Below are 12,959 nucleotides of genomic sequence, written 5' to 3' on the forward strand. Positions count from 1 at the left end.
CCCGGGCAGGGCGGCTCCAAGACAAACACAGAACAACGCTACACAGAACGCTACAAGCAACGCACCCCAAAGGATGAGAGGCAGCTCTCGGAGAGAACGACGACACCCAGACGGAACCCCCCGTCCGGCAAGACCGCCCGAGGGACCCCGACGGTGACGTCGGCAGGCCCTACGGCAACGCCAGAGAACGCCGACAGCTTCGTGGCCCGTGACAAGAGCTTCCTCTCACAACCGAGACGACAGACGCGCAACCAGCCCAGCTTCAAGACCTAACCGCCTACGGATGCAAGGAAGAAGTGCCAGTCCCCAAAAAACTCACAGCGACAGAGCGGCGCCGCTCACGCGGCCGGGAACGACACCGCCCAAGACGACCGTCCGAGACGCCAAAACGATCCACGCCTGAAGCTTGCGACGCCAAAAGAGAAGCGCCCGATGGGCGCCAAGCCCACGACTAGGGCCTCGCCGGGCCCTACCAACGCTGCCGAGGCACCTGCCTGGCTCCTAAAGAACAAAGAGAGCAACCGAGACCCGAGGAAGGTCGGAGACACCCAACACAAAACACAGACACGCTGCACAATAACGCACACAGCCTGGAACCGCACTGCCCGGCACACGGTCCCGTCACATTCAAGAGGAACCTGCTCCTTTTCCCTGCTCCCAAAGGGGACCGCTTCCCAGACAGCCCGCTCCGCTGCACCATCCTGAAAACCCCTCCCTCCCCCAACCCCTTCCTCAGCACCGTTGCCTCAACTTAGCTTTCAAGGGGCCCAGAGTCCCGGTCCACCCATCCTTCAGAAGAACAAGCGCACAGGCAGCCCACTGCATCGGTCCTCCAAGGGCCAGGTGCCTTTTCATCATCTAAACAAAAACAACAGAAAGACACACACCGCCCTGGCAGTCAGCATCCCATCACTCAACAAGGACCTACCCCGCAACGTCCCCCACCTCACGCGCACCCGGCTGCTCCGCGCCCATTCCGGACGAGGACGAACACCATCCCCTGCGGCCCCTAGAGATACCACAGGACACACAAAGTTACCGTCGCTCTGCCAAAAAAGGAAGAACGAACCACACCAGCCCCACGCCCCTCCCCTCTGCGACCCAGCTCACCTCAAACGCGCATCCAGGCCCAAAGGCAGCCAGCGCACAACCTGCAAAGCCAGAGACAAACGCTTCCATTGAGTGGCCGTACGACACCTTGCTCTCAAACAACAGCCTGGCCTTCAACCCCCTCACCTCTCGGACCTCTCGTCGGCATGCGGCGTCTCCCCTCCGAAGCCTGCGGGCGGCACCTGCAAGAACCCAAGCAAAAAAGGACCCGCTCAGGTGCTGCGGGAGTCTCAGCATACCCGCACAAACCTCCCCCATCTCAGACGCGCACCTTTTCCTCCACAGCTCACCTGCCTGGCCTCCATCAGATACGGTCGCCATCTTGAGGCTCGCCCACCACCTGCAAGAGCCAAACGCATGTTGCTCGCGACCACCTGCAACGCGACACCTCAGGACAAATCGCTACGCTTCAGCCCACCCGTCACCGCTCACCCCGTGCGATTCCCCTCCGGTGCCCAGATCCCGCTCGGCTCCTCGCATGCGTCCAAAAAGAAAAATTACCACAATGGGCTCGTACAGCCAGCAGCCACATCTTCCATCTAGATACACCACGCACCAACTCACCCGCTGACAGCGCCGTCCTCCATCACCCTGCACGACTCCTCCCTCGGCACCTGCCAAACCGATGTCAAACAAGTCACCTGCATGCACAGCGACAGCTGAACCACAACACAGGTCTCGATCGCATGTAGGAACACCCCTCGAGCGCCCAACTAGGGCGGCTCTTAAACATGAGCACAATACATCAAACATTAAGCCCAGCGCACAGACAAGCCAGAACACCCTTGACATGCTACCTGCTCAGCTAAGACTCCAGCTCCCTCTCCCAGACACCTACGGTTGTTCCCTGGGGGCCCACAAAACCCAACAGGAATTACTTCCCTCACCCACCGACAACAGCCACTTGATCCAAGACGGCTGCAAAACTCCTTCCCCCCCTCCCCCCCCACTCAAAAACCTGGGCGCATCCCTAGATGCCAGCACCACCCACCTTGCCCTGACTCTACATCCCCGGGCAGGGCGGCTCCAAGACAAACACAGAACAACGCTACACAGAACGCTACAAGCAACGCACCCCAAAGGATGAGAGGCAGCTCTCGGAGAGAACGGCGACACCCAGACGGAACCCCCCGTCCGGCAAGACCGCCCGAGGGACCCCGACGGTGACGTCGGCAGGCCCTACGGCAACGCCAGAGAACGCCGACAGCTTCGTGGCCCGTGACAAGAGCTTCCTCTCACAACCGAGACGACAGACGCGCAACCAGCCCAGCTTCAAGACCTAACCGCCTAAGGACGCGAGGAAGAAATGCCAGTCCCCAAAAAACTCACAGCGACAGAGCGGCGCTGCTCACGCAGCCGGGAACGACGACGCGCAAGACGACCATCCGAGACGCCAAAACGATCCACGCCTGAAGCTTGCGACGCCAAAAGAGAAGCGCCCGATGGGCGCCGAGCCCACGACTAGGGCCTCGCTGGGCACTACCAACGCTGCCGAGGCACCTGCCTGGCTCCTAAAGAACAAAGAGAGCAACCGAGACCCGAGGAAGGTCGGAGACACCCAACACAAAACACACACACTGCACAATAACGCACACAGCCTGGAACCGCACTGCCCGGCACACGGTCCCGTCACATTCAAGAGGAACCTGCTCCTTTTCCCTGCTCCCAAAGGGGACCGCTTCCCGGACAGCCCGCTCCGCTGCACCATCCTTAAAACCCCTCCCTCCCCCAACCCCTTCCTCAGCACCGTTGCCTCAACTTAGCTTTCAAGGGGCCGAGAGTCTCAGTCCACCCATCCTTCAGAAGAACAAGCGCACAGGCAGCCCACTGCATCGGTCCTCCAAGTGCCAGGTGCCTTTTCATCATCTAAACAAAAACAACAAAAAGACACACACCGCCCTGGCAGTCAGCATCCCATCACTCAACAAGGACCTACCCCGCAACGTCCCCCACCTCACGCGCACCCGGCTGCTCCGCGCCCATTCCGGACGAGGACGAACACCATCCCCTGCGGCCCCTAGAGATACCACAGGATACACAAAGTTACTGTCACTCTGCCAAAAAAGGAAGAACGAACCACACCAGCCCCACGCCCCTCCCCTCTGCGACCCAGCTCACCTCAAACGCGCATCCAGGCCCAAAGGCACCCGGCGCACAACCTGCAGAACCAGAGACAAACGCTTCCATTGAGTGGCCGTACGACACCTTGCTCTCAAACAACAGCCTGGCCTTCAACCCCCTCACCTCTCGGACCTCTCGTCGGCATGCGGCGTCTCCCCTCCGAAGCCTGCGGGCGGCACCTGCAAGAACCCAAGCAAAAAAGGACCCGCTCAGGTGCTGCGGGAGTCTCAGCATACCCGCACAAACCTCCCCCATCTCAGACACGCACCTTTCCCTCGACAGCTCACCTGCCTGGCCTCCATCAGATACGGTCGCCATCTTGAGGCTCGCCCACCACCTGCAAGAGCCAAACGCATGTTGCTCGCGACCACCTGCAACGCGACACCTCAGGACGAATCGCTACACTTCAGCCCACCCATCACCGCTCACCCCGTGCGATTCCCCTCCGGTGCCCAGATCCCGCTCGGCTCCTCGCATGCGCCCAAAAAGAAAAATTACCACAATGGGCTCGTACAGCCAGCAGCCACATCTTCCATCTAGATACACCACGCACCAACTCACCTGCTGACAGCGCCGTCCTCCATCACGCTGCACGACTCCTCCCTCGGCACCTGCCAAAATGATGTCAAACAAGTCACCTGCATGCACGGCCACAGCTGAACCATGACACGGGTCTCGATCGCATGTAGGAACACCCCTTGAGAGCCCAACTAGGGTGGCTCCTAAACATAAGCACAATACATCAAACATTAAGCCCAGCGCACAGACAAGCCAGAACACCCTTGACATGCTACCTGCTCAGCTAAGACTCCAGCTCCCTCTCCCAGACACCTACGGTTGTTCCCTGGGGGCCCACAAAACCCAACAGGATTTACTCCCCTCACCCACCGACAACAGCCACTCGATCCAAGACGGCTGCAAAATTCCTTCCCCCCCTCCCCCCCCCCAAAAGCCTGGGCGCATCCCTAGATGCCAGCACCACCCACCTTGCCCTGAGTCTCCATCCCCGGGCAGGGCGGCTCCAAGACACACACAGAACAACGCTACGCAGAACGCTACAGGCAACGCACCCCGAAGGATGAGAGGCAGCTCTCGGAGAGAACGGCGACACCCAGACGGAACCCCCCTTCCAGCAAGACCGCCTGCGGGACCCCGACGGTGACGTCAGCAGGCCCTACGGCAACACCAGAGAACGCTGACAGCTTCGTGGCCCGTGACAAGAGCTTCCTCTCACAACCGAGACGACAGACGCGCAACCAGCCCAGCTTCAAGACCTAACCGCCTAAGGATGCAAGGAAGAAACGCCAGTCCCCAAAAAACTCACAGCCACAGAGCGGCGCCGCTCACGCAGCCGGGAACGACGACGTCCGAGACGCCAAAACAATCCACGCCGGAAGCTTGCGATGCCAGAAGAGAAGCGCCCGATGGGCGCCAAGCCCACGACTAGGGCCTCGCCGGGCACTACCAACGCTGCCGAGGCACCTGCCCGGCTCCTAAAGAACAAAGAGAGCAACCGAGACCCGAGGAAGGTCGGAGACACCCAACACAAAACACACACACTGCACAATAACGCACACAGCCTGGAACCGCCCTGCCCGCCACACGGTCCCGTCACATTCAAGAGGAACCTGCTCCTTTTCCCTGCTCCCAAAGGGGACCGCTTCCCGGACAGCCCGCTCCGCTGCACCATCCTTAAAACCCCTCCCTCCCCCAACCCCTTCCTCAGCACCGTTGCCTCAACTTAGCTTTCAAGGGGCCCAGAGTCCCGGTCCACCCATCCTTCAGAAGAACAAGCGCACAGGCAGCCCACTGCATCGGTCCTCCAAGTGCCAGGTGCCTTTTCATCATCTAAACAAAAACAACAAAAAGACACACACCGCCCTGGCAGTCAGCATCCCGTCACTCAACAAGGACCTACCCCACAACGTCCCCCACCTCACGTGCACCCGGCTGATCCGTGCCCATTCCGGACGAGGACGAACACCATCCCCTGCGGCCCCTAGAGATACCACAGGACACACAAAGTTACCGTCGCTCTGCCAAAAAAGGAAGAACGAACCACACCAGCCCCGCGCCCCTCCCCTCTGCGACCCAGCTCACCTCAAACGCGCATCCAGGCCCAAAGGCAGCCGGCGCACAACCTGCAAAGCCAGAGACAAACGCTTCCATTGAGTGGCCGTACAACACCTTGCTCTCAAACAACAGCCTGGCCTTCAACCCCCTCACCTCTCGGACCTCTCGTCGGCATGCGGCGTCTCCCCTCCGAAGCCTGCGGGCGGCACCTGCAAGAACCCAAGCAAAAAAGGACCCGCTCAGGTGCTGCGGGAGTCTCAGGACACCCGCACCAACCGCCCCCATCTCAGACACGCACCTTTCCCTCGACAGCTCACCTGCCTGGCCTCCATCAGATACGGTCGCCACCTTGAGGCTCGCCCACCACCTGCAAGAGCCAAACGCATGTTGCTCGCGACCACCTGCAACGCGACACCTCAGGACGAATCGCTACACTTCAGCCCACCCATCACCGCTCACCCTGTGCGATTCCCCTCCGGTGCCCAGATCCCGCTCGGCTCCTCGCATGCGCCCAAAGAAAAATTACCACAATGGGCTCGTACAGCCAGCAGCCACATCTTCCATCTAGATACACCACGCACCAACTCACCCGCTGACAGCGCCGTCCTCCATCACCCTGCACGACTCCTCCCTCGGCACCTGCCAAACCGATGTCAAACAAGTCACCTGCATGCACGGCCACAGCTGAACCACAACACAGGTCTCGATCGCATGTAGGAACACCCCTCGAGCGCCCAACTAGGGCGGCTCTTAAACATGAGCACAATACATCAAACATTAAGCCCAGCGCACAGACAAGCCAGAACACCCTTGACATGCTACCTGCTCAGCTAAGACTCTAGCTCCCTCCCCCAGACACCTATGGTTGTTCCCTGGGGGCCCACAAAACCCAACAGGAATTACTTCCCTCACCCACCGACAACAGCCACTTGATCCAAGACGGCTGCAAAACTCCTTCCCCCCCTCCCCCCCCACTCAAAAACCTGGGCGCATCCCTAGATGCCAGCACCACCCACCTTGCCCTGACTCTACATCCCCGGGCAGGGCGGCTCCAAGACAAACACAGAACAACGCTACACAGAACGCTACAAGCAACGCACCCCAAAGGATGAGAGGCAGCTCTCGGAGAGAACGACGACACCCAGACGGAACCCCCCGTCCGGCAAGACCGCCCGAGGGACCCCGACGGTGACGTCGGCAGGCCCTACGGCAACGCCAGAGAACGCCGACAGCTTCGTGGCCCGTGACAAGAGCTTCCTCTCACAACCGAGACGACAGACGCGCAACCAGCCCAGCTTCAAGACCTAACCGCCTACGGATGCAAGGAAGAAGTGCCAGTCCCCAAAAAACTCACAGCGACAGAGCGGCGCCGCTCACGCGGCCGGGAACGACACCGCCCAAGACGACCGTCCGAGACGCCAAAACGATCCACGCCTGAAGCTTGCGACGCCAAAAGAGAAGCGCCCGATGGGCGCCAAGCCCACGACTAGGGCCTCGCCGGGCACTACCAACGCTGCCGAGGCACCTGCCTGGCTCCTAAAGAACAAAGAGAGCAACCGAGACCCGAGGAAGGTCGGAGACACCCAACACAAAACACAGACACGCTGCACAATAACGCACACAGCCTGGAACCGCACTGCCCGGCACACGGTCCCGTCACATTCAAGAGGAACCTGCTCCTTTTCCCTGCTCCCAAAGGGGACCGCTTCCCAGACAGCCCGCTCCGCTGCACCATCCTTAAAACCCCTCCCTCCCCCAACCCCTTCCTCAGCACCGTTGCCTCAACTTAGCTTTCAAGGGGCCCAGAGTCCCGGTCCACCCATCCTTCAGAAGAACAAGCGCACAGGCAGCCCACTGCATCGGTCCTCCAAGGGCCAGGTGCCTTTTCATCATCTAAACAAAAACAACAAAAAGACACACACCGCCCTGGCAGTCAGCATCCCATCACTCAACAAGGACCTACCCCGCAACGTCCCCCACCTCACGCGCACCCGGCTGCTCCGCGCCCATTCCGGACGAGGACGAACACCATCCCCTGCGGCCCCTAGAGATACCACAGGATACACAAAGTTACCGTCGCTCTGCCAAAAAAAGGAAGAACGAACCACACCAGCCCCACGCCCCTCCCCTCTGCGACCCAGCTCACCTCAAACGCGCATCCAGGCCCAAAGGCAGCCAGCGCACAACCTGCAAAGCCAGAGACAAACGCTTCCATTGAGTGGCCGTACGACACCTTGCTCTCAAACAACAGCCTGGCCTTCAACCCCCTCACCTCTCGGACCTCTCGTCGGCATGCGGCGTCTCCCCTCCGAAGCCTGCGGGCGGCACCTGCAAGAACCCAAGCAAAAAAGGACCCGCTCAGGTGCTGCGGGAGTCTCAGCATACCCGCACAAACCTCCCCCATCTCAGACGCGCACCTTTTCCTCCACAGCTCACCTGCCTGGCCTCCATCAGATACGGTCGCCATCTTGAGGCTCGCCCACCACCTGCAAGAGCCAAACGCATGTTGCTCGCGACCACCTGCAACGCGACACCTCAGGACAAATCGCTACGCTTCAGCCCACCCGTCACCGCTCACCCCGTGCGATTCCCCTCCGGTGCCCAGATCCCGCTCGGCTCCTCGCATGCGTCCAAAAAGAAAAATTACCACAATGGGCTCGTACAGCCAGCAGCCACATCTTCCATCTAGATACACCACGCACCAACTCACCCGCTGACAGCGCCGTCCTCCATCACCCTGCACGACTCCTCCCTCGGCACCTGCCAAACCGATGTCAAACAAGTCACCTGCATGCACAGCGACAGCTGAACCACAACACAGGTCTCGATCGCATGTAGGAACACCCCTCGAGCGCCCAACTAGGGCGGCTCTTAAACATGAGCACAATACATCAAACATTAAGCCCAGCGCACAGACAAGCCAGAACACCCTTGACATGCTACCTGCTCAGCTAAGACTCCAGCTCCCTCTCCCAGACACCTACGGTTGTTCCCTGGGGGCCCACAAAACCCAACAGGAATTACTTCCCTCACCCACCGACAACAGCCACTTGATCCAAGACGGCTGCAAAACTCCTTCCCCCCCTCCCCCCCCACTCAAAAACCTGGGCGCATCCCTAGATGCCAGCACCACCCACCTTGCCCTGACTCTACATCCCCGGGCAGGGCGGCTCCAAGACAAACACAGAACAACGCTACACAGAACGCTACAAGCAACGCACCCCAAAGGATGAGAGGCAGCTCTCGGAGAGAACGACGACACCCAGACGGAACCCCCCGTCCGGCAAGACCGCCTGCGGGACCCCGACGGTGACGTCGGCAGGCCCTACGGCAACGCCAGAGAACGCCGACAGCTTCGTGGCCCGTGACAAGAGCTTCCTCTCACAACCGAGACGACAGACGCGCAACCAGCCCAGCTTCAAGACCTAACCGCCTAAGGACGCGAGGAAGAAATGCCAGTCCCCAAAAAACTCACAGCGACAGAGCGGCGCTGCTCACGCAGCCGGGAACGACGACGCGCAAGACGACCATCCGAGACGCCAAAACGATCCACGCCGGAAGCTTGCGACGCCAAAAGAGAAGCGCCCGATGGGCGCCGAGCCCACGACTAGGGCCTCGCCGGGCACTACCAACGCTGCCGAGGCACCTGCCTGGCTCCTAAAGAACAAAGAGAGCAACCGAGACCCGAGGAAGGTCGGAGACACCCAACACAAAACACACACACTGCACAATAACGCACACAGCCTGGAACCGCACTGCCCGGCACACGGTCCCGTCACATTCAAGAGGAACCTGCTCCTTTTCCCTGCTCCCAAAGGGGACCGCTTCCCGGACAGCCCGCTCCGCTGCACCATCCTTAAAACCCCTCCCTCCCCCAACCCCTTCCTCAGCACCGTTGCCTCAACTTAGCTTTCAAGGGGCCGAGAGTCTCAGTCCACCCATCCTTCAGAAGAACAAGCGCACAGGCAGCCCACTGCATCGGTCCTCCAAGTGCCAGGTGCCTTTTCATCATCTAAACAAAAACAACAAAAAGACACACACCGCCCTGGCAGTCAGCATCCCATCACTCAACAAGGACCTACCCCGCAACGTCCCCCACCTCACGCGCACCCGGCTGCTCCGCGCCCATTCCGGACGAGGACGAACACCATCCCCTGCGGCCCCTAGAGATACCACAGGATACACAAAGTTACCGTCACTCTGCCAAAAAAGGAAGAACGAACCACACCAGCCCCACGCCCCTCCCCTCTGCGACCCAGCTCACCTCAAACGCGCATCCAGGCCCAAAGGCACCCGGCGCACAACCTGCAGAACCAGAGACAAACGCTTCCATTGAGTGGCCGTACGACACCTTGCTCTCAAACAACAGCCTGGCCTTCAACCCCCTCACCTCTCGGACCTCTCGTCGGCATGCGGCGTCTCCCCTCCGAAGCCTGCGGGCGGCACCTGCAAGAACCCAAGCAAAAAAGGACCCGCTCAGGTGCTGCGGGAGTCTCAGCATACCCGCACAAACCTCCCCCATCTCAGACACGCACCTTTCCCTCGACAGCTCACCTGCCTGGCCTCCATCAGATACGGTCGCCATCTTGAGGCTCGCCCACCACCTGCAAGAGCCAAACGCATGTTGCTCGCGACCACCTGCAACGCGACACCTCAGGACGAATCGCTACGCTTCAGCCCACCCGTCACCGCTCACCCCGTGCGATTCCCCTCCGGTGCCCAGATCCCGCTCGGCTCCTCGCATGCGCCCAAAAAGAAAAGTTACCACAATGGGCTCGTACAGCCAGCAGCCACATCTTCCATCTAGATACACCACGCACCAACTCACCTGCTGACAGCGCCGTCCTCCATCACGCTGCACGACTCCTCCCTCGGCACCTGCCAAACTGATGTCAAACAAGTCACCTGCATGCACGGCCACAGCTGAACCATGACACGGGTCTCGATCGCATGTAGGAACACCCCTTGAGAGCCCAACTAGGGCGGCTCCTAAACATAAGCACAATACATCAAACATTAAGCCCAGCGCACAGACAAGCCAGAACACCCTTGACATGCTACCTGCTCAGCTAAGACTCCAGCTCCCTCTCCCAGACACCTACGGTTGTTCCCTGGGGGCCCACAAAACCCAACAGGATTTACTCCCCTCACCCACCGACAACAGCCACTCGATCCAAGACGGCTGCAAAATTCCTTCCCCCCCTCCCCCCTCCCAAAAGCCTGGGCGCATCCCTAGATGCCAGCACCACCCACCTTGCCCTGACTCTACATCCCCGGGCAGGGCGGCTCCAAGACACACACAGAACAACGCTACGCAGAACGTTACAGGCAACGCACCCCGAAGGATGAGAGGCAGCTCTCGGAGAGAACGGCGACACCCAGACGGAACCCCCCTTCCAGCAAGACCGCCTGCGGGACCCCGACGGTGACGTCGGCAGGCCCTACGGCAACACCAGAGAACGCTGACAGCTTCGTGGCCCGTGACAAGAGCTTCCTCTCACAACCGAGACGACAGACGCGCAACCAGCCCAGCTTCAAGACCTAACCGCCTAAGGATGCGAGGAAGAAATGCCAGTCCCCAAAAAACTCACAGCCACAGAGCGGAGCCGCTCACGCAGCCGGGAACGACGCCGCCCAAGACGACCGTCCGAGACGCCAAAACAATCCACGCCTGAAGCTTGCGATGCCAGAAGAGAAGCGCCCGATGGGCGCCGAGCCCACGACTAGGGCCTCGCCGGGCACTACCAACGCTGCCGAGGCACCTGCCCGGCTCCTAAAGAACAAAGAGAGCAACCGAGACCCGAGGAAGGTCGGAGACACCCAACACAAAACACACACACTGCACAATAACGCACACAGCCTGGAACCGCCCTGCCCGCCACACGTTCCCGTCACGTTGCAGAGGAACCTGCTCCTTTTCCCTGCTCCCAAAGGGGACCGCTTCCCGGACAGCCCGCTCCGCTGCACCATCCTTAAAACCCCTCCCTCCCCCAACCCCTTCCTCAGCACCGTTGCCTCAACTTAGCTTTCAAGGGGCCCAGAGTCCCGGTCCACCCATCCTTCAGAAGAACAAGCGCACAGGCAGCCCACTGCATCGGTCCTCCAAGTGCCAGGTGCCTTTTCATCATCTAAACAAAAACAACAAAAAGACACACACCGCCCTGGCAGTCAGCATCCCGTCACTCAACAAGGACCTACCCCCGCAACGTCCCCCACCTCACGTGCACCCGGCTGATCCGTGCCCATTCCGGACGACGACGAACGCCACCCCCTGCGGCCCCTAGAGATACCACAGGACACACAAAGTTACCGTCGCTCTGCCAAAAAAGGAAGAGCGAACCACACCAGCCCCGCGCCCCTCCCCTCTGCGACCCAGCTCACCTCAAACGCGCATCCAGGCCCAAAGGCAGCCGGCGCACAACCTGCAAAGCCAGAGACAAACGCTTCCATTGAGTGGCCGTACGACACCTTGCTCTCAAACAACAGCCTGGCCTTCAACCCCCTCACCTCTCGGACCTCTCGTCGGCATGCGGCGTCTCCCCTCCGAAGCCTGCGGGCGGCACCTGCAAGAACCCAAGCAAAAAAGGACCCGCTCAGGTGCTGCGGGAGTCTCAGGACACCCGCACCAACCGCCCCCATCTCAGACACGCACCTTTCCCTCGACAGCTCACCTGCCTGGCCTCCATCAGATACGGTCGCCATCTTGAGGCTCGCCCACCACCTGCAAGAGCCAAACGCACGTTGCTCGCGACCACCTGCAACGCGGCACCTCAGGACGAATCGCTATGCTTCAGCCCACCCGTCACCGCTCACCCCGTGCGATTCCCCTCCGGTGCCCAGATCCCGCTCGGCTCCTCGCATGCGCCCAAAGAAAAATTACCACAATGGGCTCGTACAGCCAGCAGCCACATCTTCCATCTAGATACACCACGCACCAACTCACCCGCTGACAGCGCCGTCCTCCATCACCCTGCACGACTCCTCCCTCGGCACCTGCCAAACCGATGTCAAACAAGTCACCTGCATGCACGGCCACAGCTGAACCATGACACGGGTCTCGATCGCATGTGGGAACACCCCCTTGAGAGCCCAACTAGGGTGGCTCCTAAACATAAGCACAATACATCAAACATTAAGCCCAGCACACAGACAAGCCAGAACACCCTTGACATGCTACCTGCTCAGCTAAGACTCCAGCTCCCTCTCCCAGACACCTACGGTTGTTCCCTGGGGGCCCACAAAACCCAACAGGATTTACTCCCCTCACCCACCGACAACAGCCACTCGATCCAAGACGGCTGCAAAATTCCTTCCCCCCCTCCCCCCCCCCAAAAGCCTGGGCGCATCCCTAGATGCCAGCACCACCCACCTTGCCCTGAGTCTCCATCCCCGGGCAGGGCGGCTCCAAGACACACACAGAACAACGCTACGCAGAACGCTACAGGCAACGCACCCCGAAGGATGAGAGGCAGCTCTCGGAGAGAACGGCGACACCCAGACGGAACCCCCCTTCCGGCAAGACCGCCTGCGGGACCCCGACGGTGACGTCGGCAGGCCCTACGGCAACACCAGAGAACGCCGACAGCTTCGTGGCCCGTGACAAGAGCTTCCTCTCACAACCGAGACGACAGACGCGCAACCAGCCCAGCTTCAAG

At 60.4% G+C, this 12,959-nt stretch overlaps 2 long non-coding RNA genes across 2 annotated transcripts; both read right to left on the reverse strand.

Moving 5' to 3' along the window:
* Positions 1-1,580: 1,580 nt before the first annotated feature.
* LOC135315099 (uncharacterized) lies at positions 1,581-3,129 on the reverse strand. Its single transcript, XR_010374545.1, has 3 exons — positions 3,075-3,129; positions 2,870-2,976; positions 1,581-1,834 (listed from the first exon to the last, which is right to left on the reverse strand). It is a non-coding gene; the product is annotated as an uncharacterized LOC135315099 (long non-coding RNA).
* Positions 3,130-7,920: 4,791 nt separating this feature from the next.
* LOC135315100 (uncharacterized) lies at positions 7,921-9,469 on the reverse strand. Its single transcript, XR_010374546.1, has 3 exons — positions 9,415-9,469; positions 9,210-9,316; positions 7,921-8,174 (listed from the first exon to the last, which is right to left on the reverse strand). It is a non-coding gene; the product is annotated as an uncharacterized LOC135315100 (long non-coding RNA).
* Between the last annotated feature and the right edge of the window lie 3,490 nt (positions 9,470-12,959).

This window comes from Phalacrocorax carbo, chromosome 10, assembly GCF_963921805.1.
Source record: "Phalacrocorax carbo chromosome 10, bPhaCar2.1, whole genome shotgun sequence".
Taxonomy (NCBI): domain Eukaryota; kingdom Metazoa; phylum Chordata; class Aves; order Suliformes; family Phalacrocoracidae; genus Phalacrocorax; species Phalacrocorax carbo.